Genomic DNA, 15,364 nt, shown 5'->3' on the forward strand with positions numbered 1-15,364 from the left:
AAAGACAGCGCACTGCTGTTTGGCACCCTTGGAGCACGTTTGGTGCTGCACGTGGCCTCGTTATCCTGCTGAGGCGGTGCAGGGGTTCCTGCTGCTATTGGCAAGTGCCCAGACATTTCTGGCCTGTAGCGGCGTAGCCAGTTACAGCACGAGCACGTAGCTTCCTTTTAGTCCCATGCAATTTATCGGGTGAATGACTTATGCAGGTTATCACTTTGGTTTGATGACCAGGTTAGAGTTGATGTCAAGTTTATGTCATCTCGTACTCTCTCCGCGTGACTCGCGACGCCAGACAAACCATTCACTCGGGACCAGCCCACACACCCTGCCCACTCCTCGGGCGCGCGCAGCCGCGCGAGGCAGTGTTCTGTTGAGAGGGGCTCTGGCTGCAGAGTGCGCCGAGGCTGGGTGTGGGACGGACTGTAGCAGGCAGCTCAGATTCACGGCTCCAGTCTCAGGAATTCGAGCATAGGGAACCTTTCACGGTAAGTTTCTTAATAGTGGCTAAAAAACCCAGCTGAATCGTTGGATTCAGAGGCATCAAGCAGTGTTTGTCTTGTTGCTGCGCGGTGATGCATCTGCCGGTAAAAGCGCTATGAGACCAAGTTATTGGCGGGTGGGTGCTATTACACGTATAACATAACTGTGTTTGCTCGCCACTCTCACGTGTTTGAGAATAAAAGTGCGTTTCCCAATCTCTCCTGCTCTTTTTATTTCCAGACTTGCAGCTCCCCATCCCCAGAGAGCACCGTTGGACCGACTCTACCCCCCAAAGGGCAGTGCTTCAGATTATGTTATGCTTGGTTCTGTCATACATGGACGGTATTATGTCCCACACACGAGTAAACCCGTCTCCGGAGCGAGGCGCGCGCGGGCCCGCTGCCGGCGCTCTGCTCGGGTTAGCCCAGATTCACGAGGCCTTCACTGGTGACAAGTTAACCCTTTTCATCCAGTAGATCACTTGGCCACCTAGGGGTGTCGTAGACGTTCATCCTGGCATGCCACTGAAAGGTTCCACGAGACTCCGTGTCAGCGACTGATCCTCCTTCATACTCCATGCAGTCCGCATCCTAGCTCATCGAGCCTCAGCGCGTGCGTGGAAAGTTATGCACAAAATGGGTTTTAGGCGCAGGGAAAATGCAACAAAATGCCAATTCACTCTTCTTACATTGGGAAAGGTCGGACTGGGCGTGATATTTGCTTTGGTATTGGTGAAACAGAAAACCACGGCGGCTGAGCGGAGCATGTTCTCATCCAGCACATAAACAACATTCTTGGAAAGAGGCCACTGCAGCTTGGCAGGCGTCGAGTGTGAGCCTGATCTCTGGTTTTTAGCGCAGTTAGTCCTTACTGGACAGCATCTTCGGGTAGTATTGGGGTCACCACTCGAGGCCTGAGGCTTGGGTACTATTTCACTCCAGGTTGTGTTCTCAGCTTGCTTGACTTTTCAAGGGTATTGAGGACGTGTAGTCAGGACTTGTACTCCGGGGATGTACAGTATTTGGAACTCTGATGTGGTGTGACAGAAATAATTACACTCGATACTCTCTATGTACAACCAGGGCTGTATCTTTGAAAAAGGGTTAGGAATTTATTTACAGTTAGGAAAGTCCTGCAGTTAAAAAACTTCACAAAATCAACAGTTCATAAAACACCATAATATCACTTATCTGGTAAGGGCTGCAACATTGATCACCTGGGCACCATGTCTAATGTCATTTAATGAGTGTGTCAGGTGTTCCAGGAAACTCAATTTTTTGCTGCAGCCTGTTTTTCTACAACTGTTCAAAGGGGGCAAAGGTGGGTGCTTCAATGTATGGTTTTGACTATAAATTATCCCGTTTCCTAGTTTGCTGTCCAAGAACACTACATCGGCTTCATAGACCAGTATGAACTTGGGTCATCATTTCTGGGCGGCGAGTACCCTGTGGGTTCTGGATGCCTAATTTATTTGTGACAATCTCATGCAGGCTGCAGTCCACTAGGATTCCCTTCTGGATCTTGGCAGGTAGGGTGCTCAGTTTCTCCACACTGTTCCATAGAGCTTCCTCCTTCAAGGTTACTGTATAGGCGAATTTTGCCAGTTTTTATGTCTGGTCCTTGCAGATAAAGTCCCTTTGAAACATATCTCTGGGCTGGTGCACAGTTTCCTTCTAAGTCCAGATGAAGTACATTTAGTGGCTGGATGGGGCTTTGCGGCACTGGTTGGATCTTGGAGCCAGACAGAACCCATGCATTCTTTAAATGTGTACACTTTGCTTACCTGGGCCCAGTGCATGTTTCCTGGCTTGCTTCCAAGACTCTCTGGAAGGCAGGTTGTGAGGCGGGTATTCATTCCTAAAGTTACGTGAGTTAGATTTACCTAAACCGGATACTCTCAGCCATGGACTCTGGTTGCTAGATGATGGCCAGCACTAAACAAAGAGGGTGGGCGTGCACAGAGTTTGTTTGGTGCAGCCACAGAGATGCTACTGTGCAGGGTCTGGATTGTAAGTGCACTCAGCTCAACAAAGACTACAAGGTCCCCGAGCTCAAATGTCGTGGACTGGTTGGTAAGCAATTTATGTCAGCGACAGCGAGATTAATTAAGATATCCTGAAAGGGAACAGGATTTTTGTGCTGCTTCATCCTGTTATCCGTATTACACCGATCATCTTGTATACACAGTCTTCCTGCAGTATCACAACACTCGTATGAGATCACAGATTTTATTCTCACTGACATGAAACATTAGCGCCACCAGCCTGCTTCCATAACGGCTGAGCCCACTGGTGAATAAGCCACTGAATATAATAAAATGAAAAGGGGCAGAGTGGCACAGCTTTCCCAGCAAGGATTGTTCCTAAATCCTGGATCTCATGGGGGTGACCTTAAGGGCGCTTTCCATGAAGTGTGGATAATGTAGGAGAAAATTCTGATACAGAAGTTCTCTTCGTCTGAAGGAGGCAAAGATTATGATTGCTGCAACCGTTAACCCTATCAGTGAAACCATTACTTATGATGTGAACACCCGAATGAGAGCTGCACTGAAGAAGTGACATTGATGCTCCTATAACCGGGGGGACGTCTGCATAGAATGAGTGTGAACTAAGAATTTAGGGTGATGCTTAAAACACTACTATGTTCCTGTTTGGGGTCGCAGTGTCTGGTGGCCCCACCGTGTTCCCTTGACTTAAGCATCTCACAGACTGCAATAAGCCTTCCACTAAGAAAAGCATCTAAAAGGTATAAGAACATTGGAATGTTGGGAGCTACATTGAAAACAATGGAATGTTCTGGACTTCTAATGGCCGGTAGATGCCTGGAGCTCCAACATTCTAATGTCAAAAGGCCTCATGCAGCCCGAGGGGATAACAATCCCCTCTGGCTCCGTGAAGTCTTTTTTTCCAAATTAGAACATTCTGCCCTCTGGGGGCGGAGTGTTCTAATAGCCTTAGAGCTATCTATAGCAGGCTCTGCTGGCCATTACAAGCCCGCTCCATTGTTAAAGGCCCAAACCAGATGCTCGGGACTTTAACGCTGGAGCGGGCCTTTAAAGGCCGGTAGAGCCCGCTACAGTGGGCTCTAAGGCTATATTAGAACATTTGAATGTTGAGCGCTTCTTTGAAGACAAAGGAGATCTCTGGGCTTCTAATGGTTGGTAGGAGCCCGGAAAGCAGCAGTCCAATGTTTTTTCCTTTCACTGCTGTTGCTGTGAACAAAGGCCTCTCGGAGCTATAGGGGATGTTTTCACAAATAAGAAAATTCTTCCCTCTAGGGGAAGAATGTTCTAATAGCCTTAGAGCACTCTGTATCGGGTCTACTTGCAAATGGAGGCCCGCTCCCCTGCTAAAGGCCCTCACCTTTGGCTCGGGTCTTTAACACTGGAGCGGGCCTTTAGTGGCCGGTAGAGCCTCCTACATCTGGCTCTAAGGCTATAATGTGTTGTGTAACCCCCGTAGGTATTTAACAAGGATTCAGTCCACCAATTGGCACAAGGCCAAAACTCCTGACTACTTCTCTTGAGGTGGCACTTTTGGACAGCCAGAGTCCTTTCTTTGGGTACTCCGAAAGCTCAGTGCACAGTGTGATTTGGGGGCTCAGCAACAGGTCAGATGGAGACCTCGGGTCCTAGAACTAAAACTAGAGTGATCCTGTTATGGTAAGTCTCCTACAGAGAAAGGGCACAAAGAATGCTTATTGGTGACAGGTACAGTGTGAACAAGAATTGGCAAATCCAATAAGTCTGGTGTTGGGTGCCAGCCTATTGACCATTTTTATTTTGTTCTTCATGGTTTTTGCTAAATTATTGATAGGGAAGCTGCCGGGCTCTCGTCAATCTAAAAAAAAAAAACATTGGCGAAAGGCAAAATTATTATTTTTGGGGTCTCAAAAAAGTGCAAATTAGCAGACGTCCCTTGCACTGAAGTGTGCACTGTGTGGCTGTTCTCCTTGTGAATGGGCAGCATGCCATAAGCCAGAGTGAAGGAGTCAAAAGCAGAAGTGGGCTGACCCATTGCGCCATGAAGCCTGCAGGAGTGGGTGGAAGAAAAAAGTGAATGGTGCAAAAACAGACTAATAGAGGAAGCCTGGCTGAAAAACCCAATAACTGTTACATGTAGAATTTTAATAAAATCAAAACATCTTTGCTAATACCAGACGAAAAAAAGCAGATCGGTTTGACATTGGTTGCCAGCATCTTGGATTTGCAAATGCTTTTTTTGAATTTTTCAAAAATATTACAGACAGGCCGAGATGCTTCCAGAGACAAACAGAGAGGCTTGCAAGGTGAGCCATCTCTTTAATCTGGGTCCCTCGTGTCATTCGCCAAATTCAGGAAGGAGTAAGGAGTGTCAAGTTGACAGTTTTAGGTGCATGCAGCGCCTCAAAGAGCAATCATGGCTCCATGGGAGCAAACACCTAATGAACCTGAGGTTGACCACACTTTATACATTTTACTGACTAGAGGATGCGTATGATTCCTAATCTGTGCAAATCCCTAAGAATGAAGCAGTGTGTCTGAGCGCTCCAAAAAGCGCCTGGAAGGCAGATCTAGGTAAGGAACTGTCGGAATCGCAATGAATGCCCAACTGAAGCTTAATCAAAATCACTTTGTGCCCCACATGTGTCTTTATTCCATTTAGATTATAGGATATGTTCTAAGTAATCCCCAGTAACTGCTCAGCTGTGGGACAACTGAAGCGGCCTTCTATCATATGCTATAGGCATTTCCTCAGATGTATGTTTTTTAGACATGGGTGGGAGAATTGACCATTAAAAGGGCTGCAAAACAGCATTGAGATCAAGAATCTGCTAGGTCTCAGGCCAAGACCTGAACACTGTTTTATGTTAAAAATAAAAGTCAAATTAGGACTGAGAGGAACACTTTACTCGCCTACAATACCCATCATCCTCGTGCACTGCGAGACTCCCTACCTTTTTCACAATTCCTACGCATCAGAAGGGACTGCTCCTTCAAGCAGGATTATTTTCAGGAAGCAAAACACTTTGTCTAACAAACTCGTTAATAGAGGCTATCCTTGTTAAAAAATCACTCAAATGAGCCCGGTATGGCCCTCGTGACATACTTTTGACCCCTAAACCGAAGACAGACAGTGGCCGTATGGTTTGTGCGACAACTTTCTCCCCGATTTCCATTCAGGTGAAAAAATGTTTTATAAGACACTGGACAATACTAAATGCAGTCAGCATGACACCGGAATGCCCACTTTTCGCATTCAGAAAAAAAAAAACATCAAAGACCACCTAGTAAGAGCAGCATTACCAACCAAAAAGACCTCCCAGTCACTGACCAAGAAGTGGGGCATACCATCTATGCTAGGCCACTTTAGGTAGGTGTGGAGGTTGCAGTGTGTGCCATTTGACCATTGAGAGTAAATAAAATGGTCTATGGAAATATTGACAGAACCTTGAACCATTTTTCCAACTGTAATACCAACAATGTTGTATGTGCCATGTAATCAGATTTATATTGGTCAAACCACGCAAAAAGTCAGGTTGAGATGCCAAACCCCTAATGCATCACTGGTGGAACACTTTACACGTCAAGGACACACAGAGTATGATCTGAAGAGGCAAGTTATTAATGTGATCCAACCACCACCACGAAGTACAGACATTAACGGGATTCTCAATAAAGAGGAACTGAAGTGGATTTTACGCACTAACAGCCTCCATACTGGACTGAAACGAATGGAGGACTGGACCAACCTGATCTAGTCGGCGCACGCTCAGATATTGCAGTATTTTCACTCCTTAGGTTCTAATTTGCCTCTTGATTCCGAGCCTGGGCCCAAAGGGTACTACGGGCAGGACATTGCTTTCTGACCCGCCTACTGACCTCTATGTTCGCCAATATGTTGGCTGGCAGTAAGTTTTTATATACCGCACCTGATACTCTACCACCGCATCACCTGCTTTTTACTCCATTTTATTCTAGAATTATTCCTACATGGAAGACCTTATAAGGAAACTATCTCACTCAGATTAGCTCTTCACCAAATCTCACTATCAGGACTGGCCCTGCACCCTCGCATTGTACACAGCTGAGAACCGTACACTTCCAATTCACTCTGCATGGCCTCAGTAATTTAACTCTGTGTTCACCTTAGCCGCGACCAGTTTCCCATCACCTTGTGTACATGAGATTCGCTTCATAATTTACTGAAGCACTAGCCTATAAGCCTGCTTTCACTACGTATTGACCACTCCTGAATGTGTAATTCATCCCTTGACTATACCCCTCTTATCACAACTTGCATGTTATATTTGGTTATTACCCACCCGCCCTTTTTAACCTGTTTATCTTTTTCTCTTTTTTCCTTTTTCCAACCCTACCCCCCTTTTATCCCGTTTTCCCACTCTCTGCTTATCTCCCCCCGCCCCCCCCCCTGCTCAATCCCTGCCTCATTTAGGCTATCTCTCAGGCATATAGATCTCTTTGTCCTGATGATGATCCTGATACTTAAGTTGGAATCGAAACATGGTCGACACCCACATCCTTAACTCCAATTAATTGTTCCTGATCTGTGTGGAACACAAGATGTTTCTCGCACTGTGACTGTTGTAAATATGTATAGTTGAAAGTCACTTTGGTGGCAAATGCCAGAGATCTGGTGATTTCCATCTCCCGCCACTTTTACCCACTGCATTGTATTTATATTATGTGCTTTCTGTGTTTGTTGGATGTTTAAATAAATACAATTATTTCCATTCGGATGTATGCCAACACAGCTCTAATTGTAGTTCTGTGCTCATGTCTTTGTTTCCTTGGTAGGGACCACTGTCTCTTGTAATATATTGTTTACCCTCGGTCCCTCTTGACTTAGTGTCCCCTTGTTCCTTGTTTACGCATTATATAATTAGGATCATTAATAATAGCTAAAAAAAACACAGAAAAAAACAAAGTTTATAGTGAAGTTATAGTTAGGTGAAAATGTCAGTTCAGGCTTAACATTTTAAACCCTAAAAATCAATGACATTCACCAGGTCTAGTTTACTGAATTGACTGTAATTCCCCACCGCAATGCCCAGTGCTGTCATCAATAATGTCAATTCAACTACCAACACTGTGCATGGCAGTGGCACGATTTTATAGTTATTTCCTTTAAGTATAACTACTAGTGAACTTCAAAGGTTTTTAGAGTTAAGAATGTAAGTTTAACCTTAAATTTTCACCTTACTCTAACCTCACTTTAACCTTTGGGTTTTTTCTGTGAATTTCTAGAGTTTCTTTTATTATTATACTGTAACATTTATTTATTTATTCAGGTGTGTGTGTGTATATATATATATGTGTGTGTGTATATATATATATATATATATATATATATATATATAAAAATCCCCAACCTTCCTCTGATTAAGGAACCTGCACTCGTGTTGTGGGTATATAGAGAGAGGATTTGCGAGGCGCTATTTGGCATGTACAACAGTGAGTTTAACACTTTGCGATTCCCAATGGGGTCGCAAATTGCGAGGCTCGTGAGTATTATTTCTCCTAATTTGCGAGCCCATTGGGAATTACTGGCCCTCCCAGGAATGGTGGCCTGCTAGGCTCAGCAGACCACCATATCTGGGACTGCTTTTAAATAAAGCAGTTTGTTTTTAAAATGCAGCCCATTTTCCTTAAAGGAAAATGGGACGCATTTAAAATAAATGAAACGTTTCTTTTCATTTTTTTAAGGGCAGGTAGTGGTCCCTGGGACCACTGCCTGCCCTTAATAAATATTTTTGGAGACAGTCACAAAGTGGAAGGGGTTCCCTGGGGACCCCTTTCCAAATTGCGACTGCATGACCACCCTCTTGAAGAGGGTGGTAATTAGCGAGTGTTTTGCAACCGCAATTGCAGTCGCAAAACATTCATACATGGGGTTGCGGTCGCTATTAGGAAGGGAACGCCCCTTCCTAATAGCAATTTGCAATTCCTAAATGGCGAGTCGCAAATAAATTGCGACTCACTATTTAGGAACTGTAGATAGCCCTTTCACATTTTGCATGCGCAAACGGGTCACAAACTCATTTGCGCAAGCAAAGTAGGGTTATATATCTGGACCAAAGTCATTTTTTGCAAAAACATATTAAAATCAGTTTATACATTTGTTTTTTTTTTCAAATCTATAGGTGTACTGTGCAAAAATATAAACATATTGTCATAAATCTCTCCTTTGTACTAAATGAAGCGCCGTGACCTACCTTTCTCCTTCGCTGTTGGCTCTTTCGGCAGGCATTAGGCGGTCACACCTCAACTGCAATAAGAGACTAGATTTGTGCAGCTATGCCATTTCCTTATTGCAGGTGATTAGAAGCCTCACAGCTCTACTGTAATACGTGAATTAGAGAGGTGTGGGGTTTGTGGGCTCTTATGTATTATAATGAAATGAAGGCTATACATTTCAGAATTAAATGCAAAAAACTGAACTGGATGAACTTCTCCATTGACCTGGTAAAATTTAGAGCTCTGCCTTTAGGCGCAGAAAATCTACAACAGGTCTGACCTGTCTTTACCCATGTCAAATACCTGCATTTCAGAGAGTCTGGCTCGAGCATTATTAAGTGGGATGATTGAAGTTTATGCACCCTGGGTAAGTCTTAGGGCGATGAGTATGAGTTATGGATGGATGGATGACACAATCACACATCCTTTTACAACGCATGCCATTAAAACGTGGGCAATACAACGAACGTGTTACAGCGCTTTCCATTACCACGCAAGTTGTTACAACAACTTGTCTTAGGGAAGCGCTGGACTTTGGAAAAGTATATATTACTATTCCAACTCTGTCTGTGCAACAGTAGAGAAGGTGTTGGATTTAAAATCCAACAAAATGTTCCCTAATGCAAGTCGTTGTAACGACTTGTGTGGTAATGGAATGCTTGGTAACAACGCGGTCGTTGTATTGCCCACATTGTAATGGTACTACGTAGCTTTTGCTGGGTAGTAAAGGCTGTTTCCTGTTATGGATTTAAAGAGATCTATTACATTAATGTGTTATTCTAGGGAGTCCCTAGTAGCTCTGTCGTGTTTCAGTGGATCAGCTCCTTTTAACAGACATCCGTAAACCACTCATCCGTTTCTAGACCTGTACCTGAGGGATGCCAAGAGGATGAGGAACCATTGGAAAGTGGCCAGAGTAGCGTGAGTGGAGGTAGGGAATGGGCTGGGAGACAGTTGAGAATTTATCATTCATTGCCCGAGGCGTTTAGGCTTCAAGGGTGACAGGAGGAAGCAGGGTTCGAGGGAAACCCATCTACAGGGCTCTAGATGTCATGACTTTGTCTTAGCCTAAAGAGGTCTTGATTTGACTTGGGGAACGTTCGACTATCCTAGGGAGTGTAGGCGGTTTTTGTGATGAAACAAACCCCTGTCCTGATAAAGGCATGGACCAGAGCGGCATTTGAGACGCCAGAAGGACATTTTGAGAGGTGAGCTTTGGGAGCTCTACCAGCTTCACCTTTTGGAAGCATCTCAATTAAGACAGCAGAAACCCCACCATCGCTGAGAACACAAACTGCATGTGCTTGTCTGCTCGTGGAAGGGTAAGTGCCAAGTTATTTTTAGTCAAATGGAGGAAGCATCCATCATGTCACAAGAAATGTAAAGGTTCTTGTTATAATCACCTGCCTTCAAGGTTAGTTTATGGCGACGCTTGATGAACCCTGTTATAGTCTCTTCTTCTTTCCCTGTCCCCCCTCCCAACTTCCACCCTTTGGAAAATTCCTTCTGTTAAGCCAGAGGCTGCCTTGTAATGTTGACAAGAGCAGCCTGACAGGCAAGGTTCGCTGGTTGCTGTACCCTTGCTCTACGCGCTGTGTGGCAGAGTGGAGGCCGTAATAAAGAGATTCTTCCTTCACTTACCTGTCCCAGTCATCTTTGTAACACTGGCGATGACTGTTCTGTGAAAGGGAGCAGAACGGCTCTTCTTCCCTTCTGTGTGCAGCCACCACGTCAAGACAAATTATTACCTTGTGGTCCACAAGGTTAAGGTACTTTTTTCTTGATTTGATCACCTGCTACCAGCTCTCCATCAGTTCACGTTTATTCCGGAACTGCAGAGCCTTTTGATTTCCTCCAATTCATTACAAGAGCTTCACAGAGGCAGCTTCACTTCAAAAAACATAATAGCGAGTGCCTGCATTTTCAAAAGCACCATCGCCGACGAAGACTTCCTTGTCTTGACTTCCGACTGTGTCTTTCTTCCTGATTCCGCCCCCCTGTCGTATCTCCACGTCTTCAGGGCGTTTTCTCCACGCCTGTTTTCCCTCATCCTGAGGTGATTTGTATCTATTACACGGATGGTAGGTGTTCCCTCATGCTTACTTTCTCCCTCCAGGGGGCGGTTACAAAATCTATTCCTCACGCCTCCAAGTGTAGCTGATACGACTGTTTTGAGGTGGTGCCCTGTACTGTGGCGGTACCCTTGGGGAGGTGCTGCCCGCTTCAACGTCACACCACCCTTGACTTCTCAGCGATCCTGAGGCGTGCCTGTGGTATTTTCTCCGCCTTCCTCCCTCCTACGTTTCTCCTCACAGAGCCCCCCCTACCTTCAAGTTATCTCCAGATTACGCTCGGAACCCTAAAGGATTCATACGCCAGCAGTGACAAGCACACCATCTACCGTGTTCCCACGGCATCCAGTGACACGCATACTTTTCTTCAAATCATTCAGCCTCGTTCTTCCTAATACAATACTCGCTGGAGCTGAAGGACTTTCTTTGCCCCTCATCTTGCTTCATGTTTCTGCTACCCAGCACCAGTGACCCGCACACCATTTTGCGTGTCTCCAAGGTACTTCAGTGACACGCTCACTTTCCTTAGCTTACTGCAGCAAATTCTACCTTACCATCATTTTCGGTGACGAGCACACCATTGTGCATTCATTACAGCATACCAGTGACACGCTCACTTTATGCTTAGCAACCAGAAGTCAATACTTCTGCAGCTGATTAAGTTATAGTCTACTTTTTACCATTAGCGTGTTTTTGGGCTAATTTTTTACACGCTTACTCCCTTCTTTTTATTTCTTATCAATGGTGATACACACACCATTTCCCTGTGTGTCACCCTTTCCACAGTGATACACACACTTCTTGGCAGTGAAACGTACTTTTGTGTGCCATTTCTTTGCTCATCACCGTCTTCAACGGTGTTGCTTACACCCTTCCCTGTGTGCTACCCCATCTACAGTGATACGCACACTTCTCAGACATTTTTGCATTTCACCACCTGGGCATCCTCACCGTCTCTACTACACCTATTTGCATTGGCACGCATATCTCCACCTCTTTCTGTTACTCTAGCGGGACATATCCAGTAGTCCACAACTGGCAAGAGATTCATCTCCCTGGGTTTCTCTCTTAGTGTTTTTCGCATCCCAACATGGCTGCTGCAAGCATGACCCAGCCCCCGCCATTTCTAAATGAGTGTGGGGAACCCAACCTTCCTTGGAAAGAATGGGTCAAGATCTTTGAGTCGTACCTGATTGCCATTGGGGTGGGAGAAATTCAGTGCCTTAAGGAAACAACACATTCTTCTGCACAACCTGGGTACCCACGGGAGGAATGTTTTTGAAACTCTATCAGAACCAGACCTAGAGGAAGATGGAGATCCTTACGAAGCATCTTTAATAAAATTGGAAATACACTTTGGAGACAAAATCAACATAGTCCTGGAACGTCCCAAGTTCTTATGTAGAGTCCAAGGAAAACATGAAAGTATCTTAAGCTGTGTAGCAGTACTGAGAGGGTTAAGTGAGCTATGCCGGTTCAGAGATCTCAATGATTCCCTAATAAGGGACCAAATGGTGAGGTGCACCAATAATGGTAAGATACAAGAAAAATTACTGCAAAGGCAACCTAATCTACAAGAGGCGATCGAGTTGGCCAAATCGATTGAACACACCGCCCACTGTAGGAAAGAAATTAGGCCTAATCCCGTTCAACCTGACCATTCCCATTATGACCAAAGCCAGGTGTCGGAGATTGTCGACCCTCACGCGGAAAATACTGTATGCAAAGTATTAAAACCCTTAACACTGCACGCAACAACAATCCTAACAAACTTAAATGCTACCGTTGTGTTAGTAGTAACCACCTGGCCAACAATCCTAACTGCCAAGCCATATCAGCTGTAAGCAAAAAGTGAAATGAGAAAGGCCACTTAGCTAGGGTGTGTCACAGCAAACAAAACAGTACTGAGGAAACAACTGAGTCTAAAATCCAGTTTGTGCAGAAAATCCTTCTCCAAGTCAGGGACTCTGATACTGTCAACCAAATAAGCTACCCACAATGTGAAATTGGATTAGATAGCAAGAAAATAAACATGTATGCAGATTCATGTTCCCCCTTCACTTTTGTTTACATTTCAGACTTTAAAAACATGAACATTTGCAAAGAAAGTGAGTTTATAGAAGCTGACATTTCCCCTAGCAGCTACACTAGAGAATCTATCCCTCTGAAGGGCATGGTGAAAACCCACATTTCATTCAAAGACCATGTGACCCTGGGGAAAGTTTACATAGTAGAAGAGGGGTCCAATCTTCTTGGTTGGCAACACCAAAAAGAATTAGGCATAATGCTTGACCCTAATGACCCGGAACAGGTACTTACTATTGACTGGTCCATCTCGGCTAATTCAGTTTTCAAAGAGTTTCCTGAGGTTTTCACCTCCGAATTAGGGCTCCTCAAGAATTTTCAAAACAAGATAAAATTAAAACCTAATGCCAAACTGATTGCTCACAAAACTAGGCCCATACCTCGCCTTATGTGGGAACCCCTAAAATTTAACTGGCCAGGTTACAAACTCCTGGTGTAATACAACCTGTAGATTGTAGCGCATGGGTTACCCCAGTTGTCATCGCCAAGAAAGCTCAGAGTAATGACATTAGATTGTGCATCGACCTAGGGGACCATAACGATCACTTCATCATAGAAAGACACCCACTTCCACGCATTCATGAGGTATTAAGCACCATGGGGAAAGCCAAGTGCTTTAGCGTTCTAGATCTGTCTAGTGCCTACCATCAGGTAGAATTACACCCCTACTCCAGAGATAACTACCTTCACTACTCCGCTGGGGTCGTTCATGTTCCTCAGAATGCCATTTGGACTCGCTTCAGTGGCAGCGGTGTTTCAAAAAATTATGCAACACATTCTATAAGGGGTACCCAAAACCATGTGCTTGCAGGACGATGTCTTAATTTACGGAGCAACACCTGATGAACACGACTCATCTCTCAGAAAAGTTCTTGAGAGATTCAAAGAGGCGGGTCTTCCACTAAAAGAAGATAAATGCAAAATCGGGGTGGGAACTGTTGACTACATTGGGCACACCATATCAAGGGACAGATTTAAACCCAAATTAGGCCTTCTTGATGCCGTTGAAAAAGCCAATGCCCCCACCACCAAACAAGCACTTTTATCTTTCCTTGGCCTAGCTGAATACATGGTCAAATACTTCAAGAACTTTGCCGATATTTCTAATGATCTCCGGGAACTCACAAAATACCATACGCCTTACAAATGGCTAGATAAGCACCAGATAGCCTTTGACAACATAAAAAAAATATATTAAGTGCTCCCCACTTATGCAATTTTGACCCTACCAGGAATACCATACTAACCACCAACGCCAGTAACAAAGGTCTTGGCGCTACCCTTTCTCAGGTCATTGGTGGGAGGGAACGCACAGTTGCATTTGCATCCCGCACTCTCAACATCTCAGAAAGGAACTACTCTGAAGTAGAGAGGAAAGCTCTAGCCTGTTTTTGGGTGATAAAACATTTCAAGTTCTACTTATGGGGGATAAAATTCATAGTACGCTCCGATCACAAGCCTCTCATCTACATGTTCAGTTCTAAAGGTACAGCTAACAGTACACCCAGAGTAGCTAGATGGGTGTTAGGCCTGGAAAGCTTAGTTTTTAAACTTGAATATGTCGCAGGCAACCTCAACACAACAGCTGACTTCCTCTCAAGAGCGGGTGGAAATTTTTGAAACATCCGAATTTCCCATTTTACATGTTCACTCTTCTACAATAAATAAAGATGAATGGATCGAGAGCATGACGCTACTCTCACCTGTCTAAAAGAATACACTCTACAAGCATGGCCAGCTTCCCGCAAAAGTGTTAGACAAGAACTAGATCAATTTTGGGAAATCAGACACAAAATCATCTTAAACAATTATTACATCTGGAAAAATAACATAAAATTACCTCCGAAAGGGTTGAAGGACAAGATAATAGACTTGGTTCACGAAGGACACCTAGGGAGAAGCCTTACAAAAGCCAGACTCGGAGAACACTATTGGTTCCCCAACATGGATTCTATGGTCGAGACCAAAGTCAAGAACTGCACTATTTGCGCTAATAGTGACAAAACCAAACACACACAGAAGGCACCTCTTTCCGTTCCGGACAAGCCATGGAAAAAACTGGCACTGGAGATCATTGGCCCGATCAATAAGAGGTGTCACAAAAAGATTTGCATTTGTTCTGACTGATTTTCACTCACACTGGGTAGTCATCAAAATGGTGCACCAAATTACTACTGAATCCTAATCAATTTCCTGCGAGATACTTTTGTCACTGAAGGCATTCCATCCATCCTGGTCACGGACAATGGCGTCCAATTCACCTCATCTGCCATGTCCTACTTCCTAACTAACCTAGCCATAACCCACCTCAAAACTGCTCTGTACTGTCCTCGAGCTAATGGCTTAGTCGAAAGAGTAAACAGAATGGTAAAAGAGAACATACAACTTGCGTGCACTAACCACCTTCCTGTTGACCGCTCTAGTCAAGATATGCCCTGGGCATACCACACCACTCCCAACCTGATCACGGGCATATCCCCCTTCTCATCCC

At 44.6% G+C, this 15,364-nt stretch overlaps 1 protein-coding gene across 1 annotated transcript in view; it reads left to right on the plus strand.

Moving 5' to 3' along the window:
* The first annotated feature begins 200 nt into the window (after positions 1–200).
* LOC146858301 (uncharacterized) overlaps positions 201–15,364 on the plus strand; it is a 223,098-nt gene continuing 207,934 nt past the window's right edge. Inside the window, exon 1 of the mRNA XM_085649132.1 lies at positions 201–485. The gene's annotated coding sequence lies outside the window, so the exon portion shown is untranslated. The remainder of the gene's footprint in view (positions 486–15,364) is intronic.

Source organism: Triturus cristatus, chromosome 3_2 (genome assembly GCF_964204655.1).
Source record: "Triturus cristatus chromosome 3_2, aTriCri1.1, whole genome shotgun sequence".
Classification (NCBI taxonomy): Eukaryota; Metazoa; Chordata; class Amphibia; order Caudata; family Salamandridae; genus Triturus; species Triturus cristatus.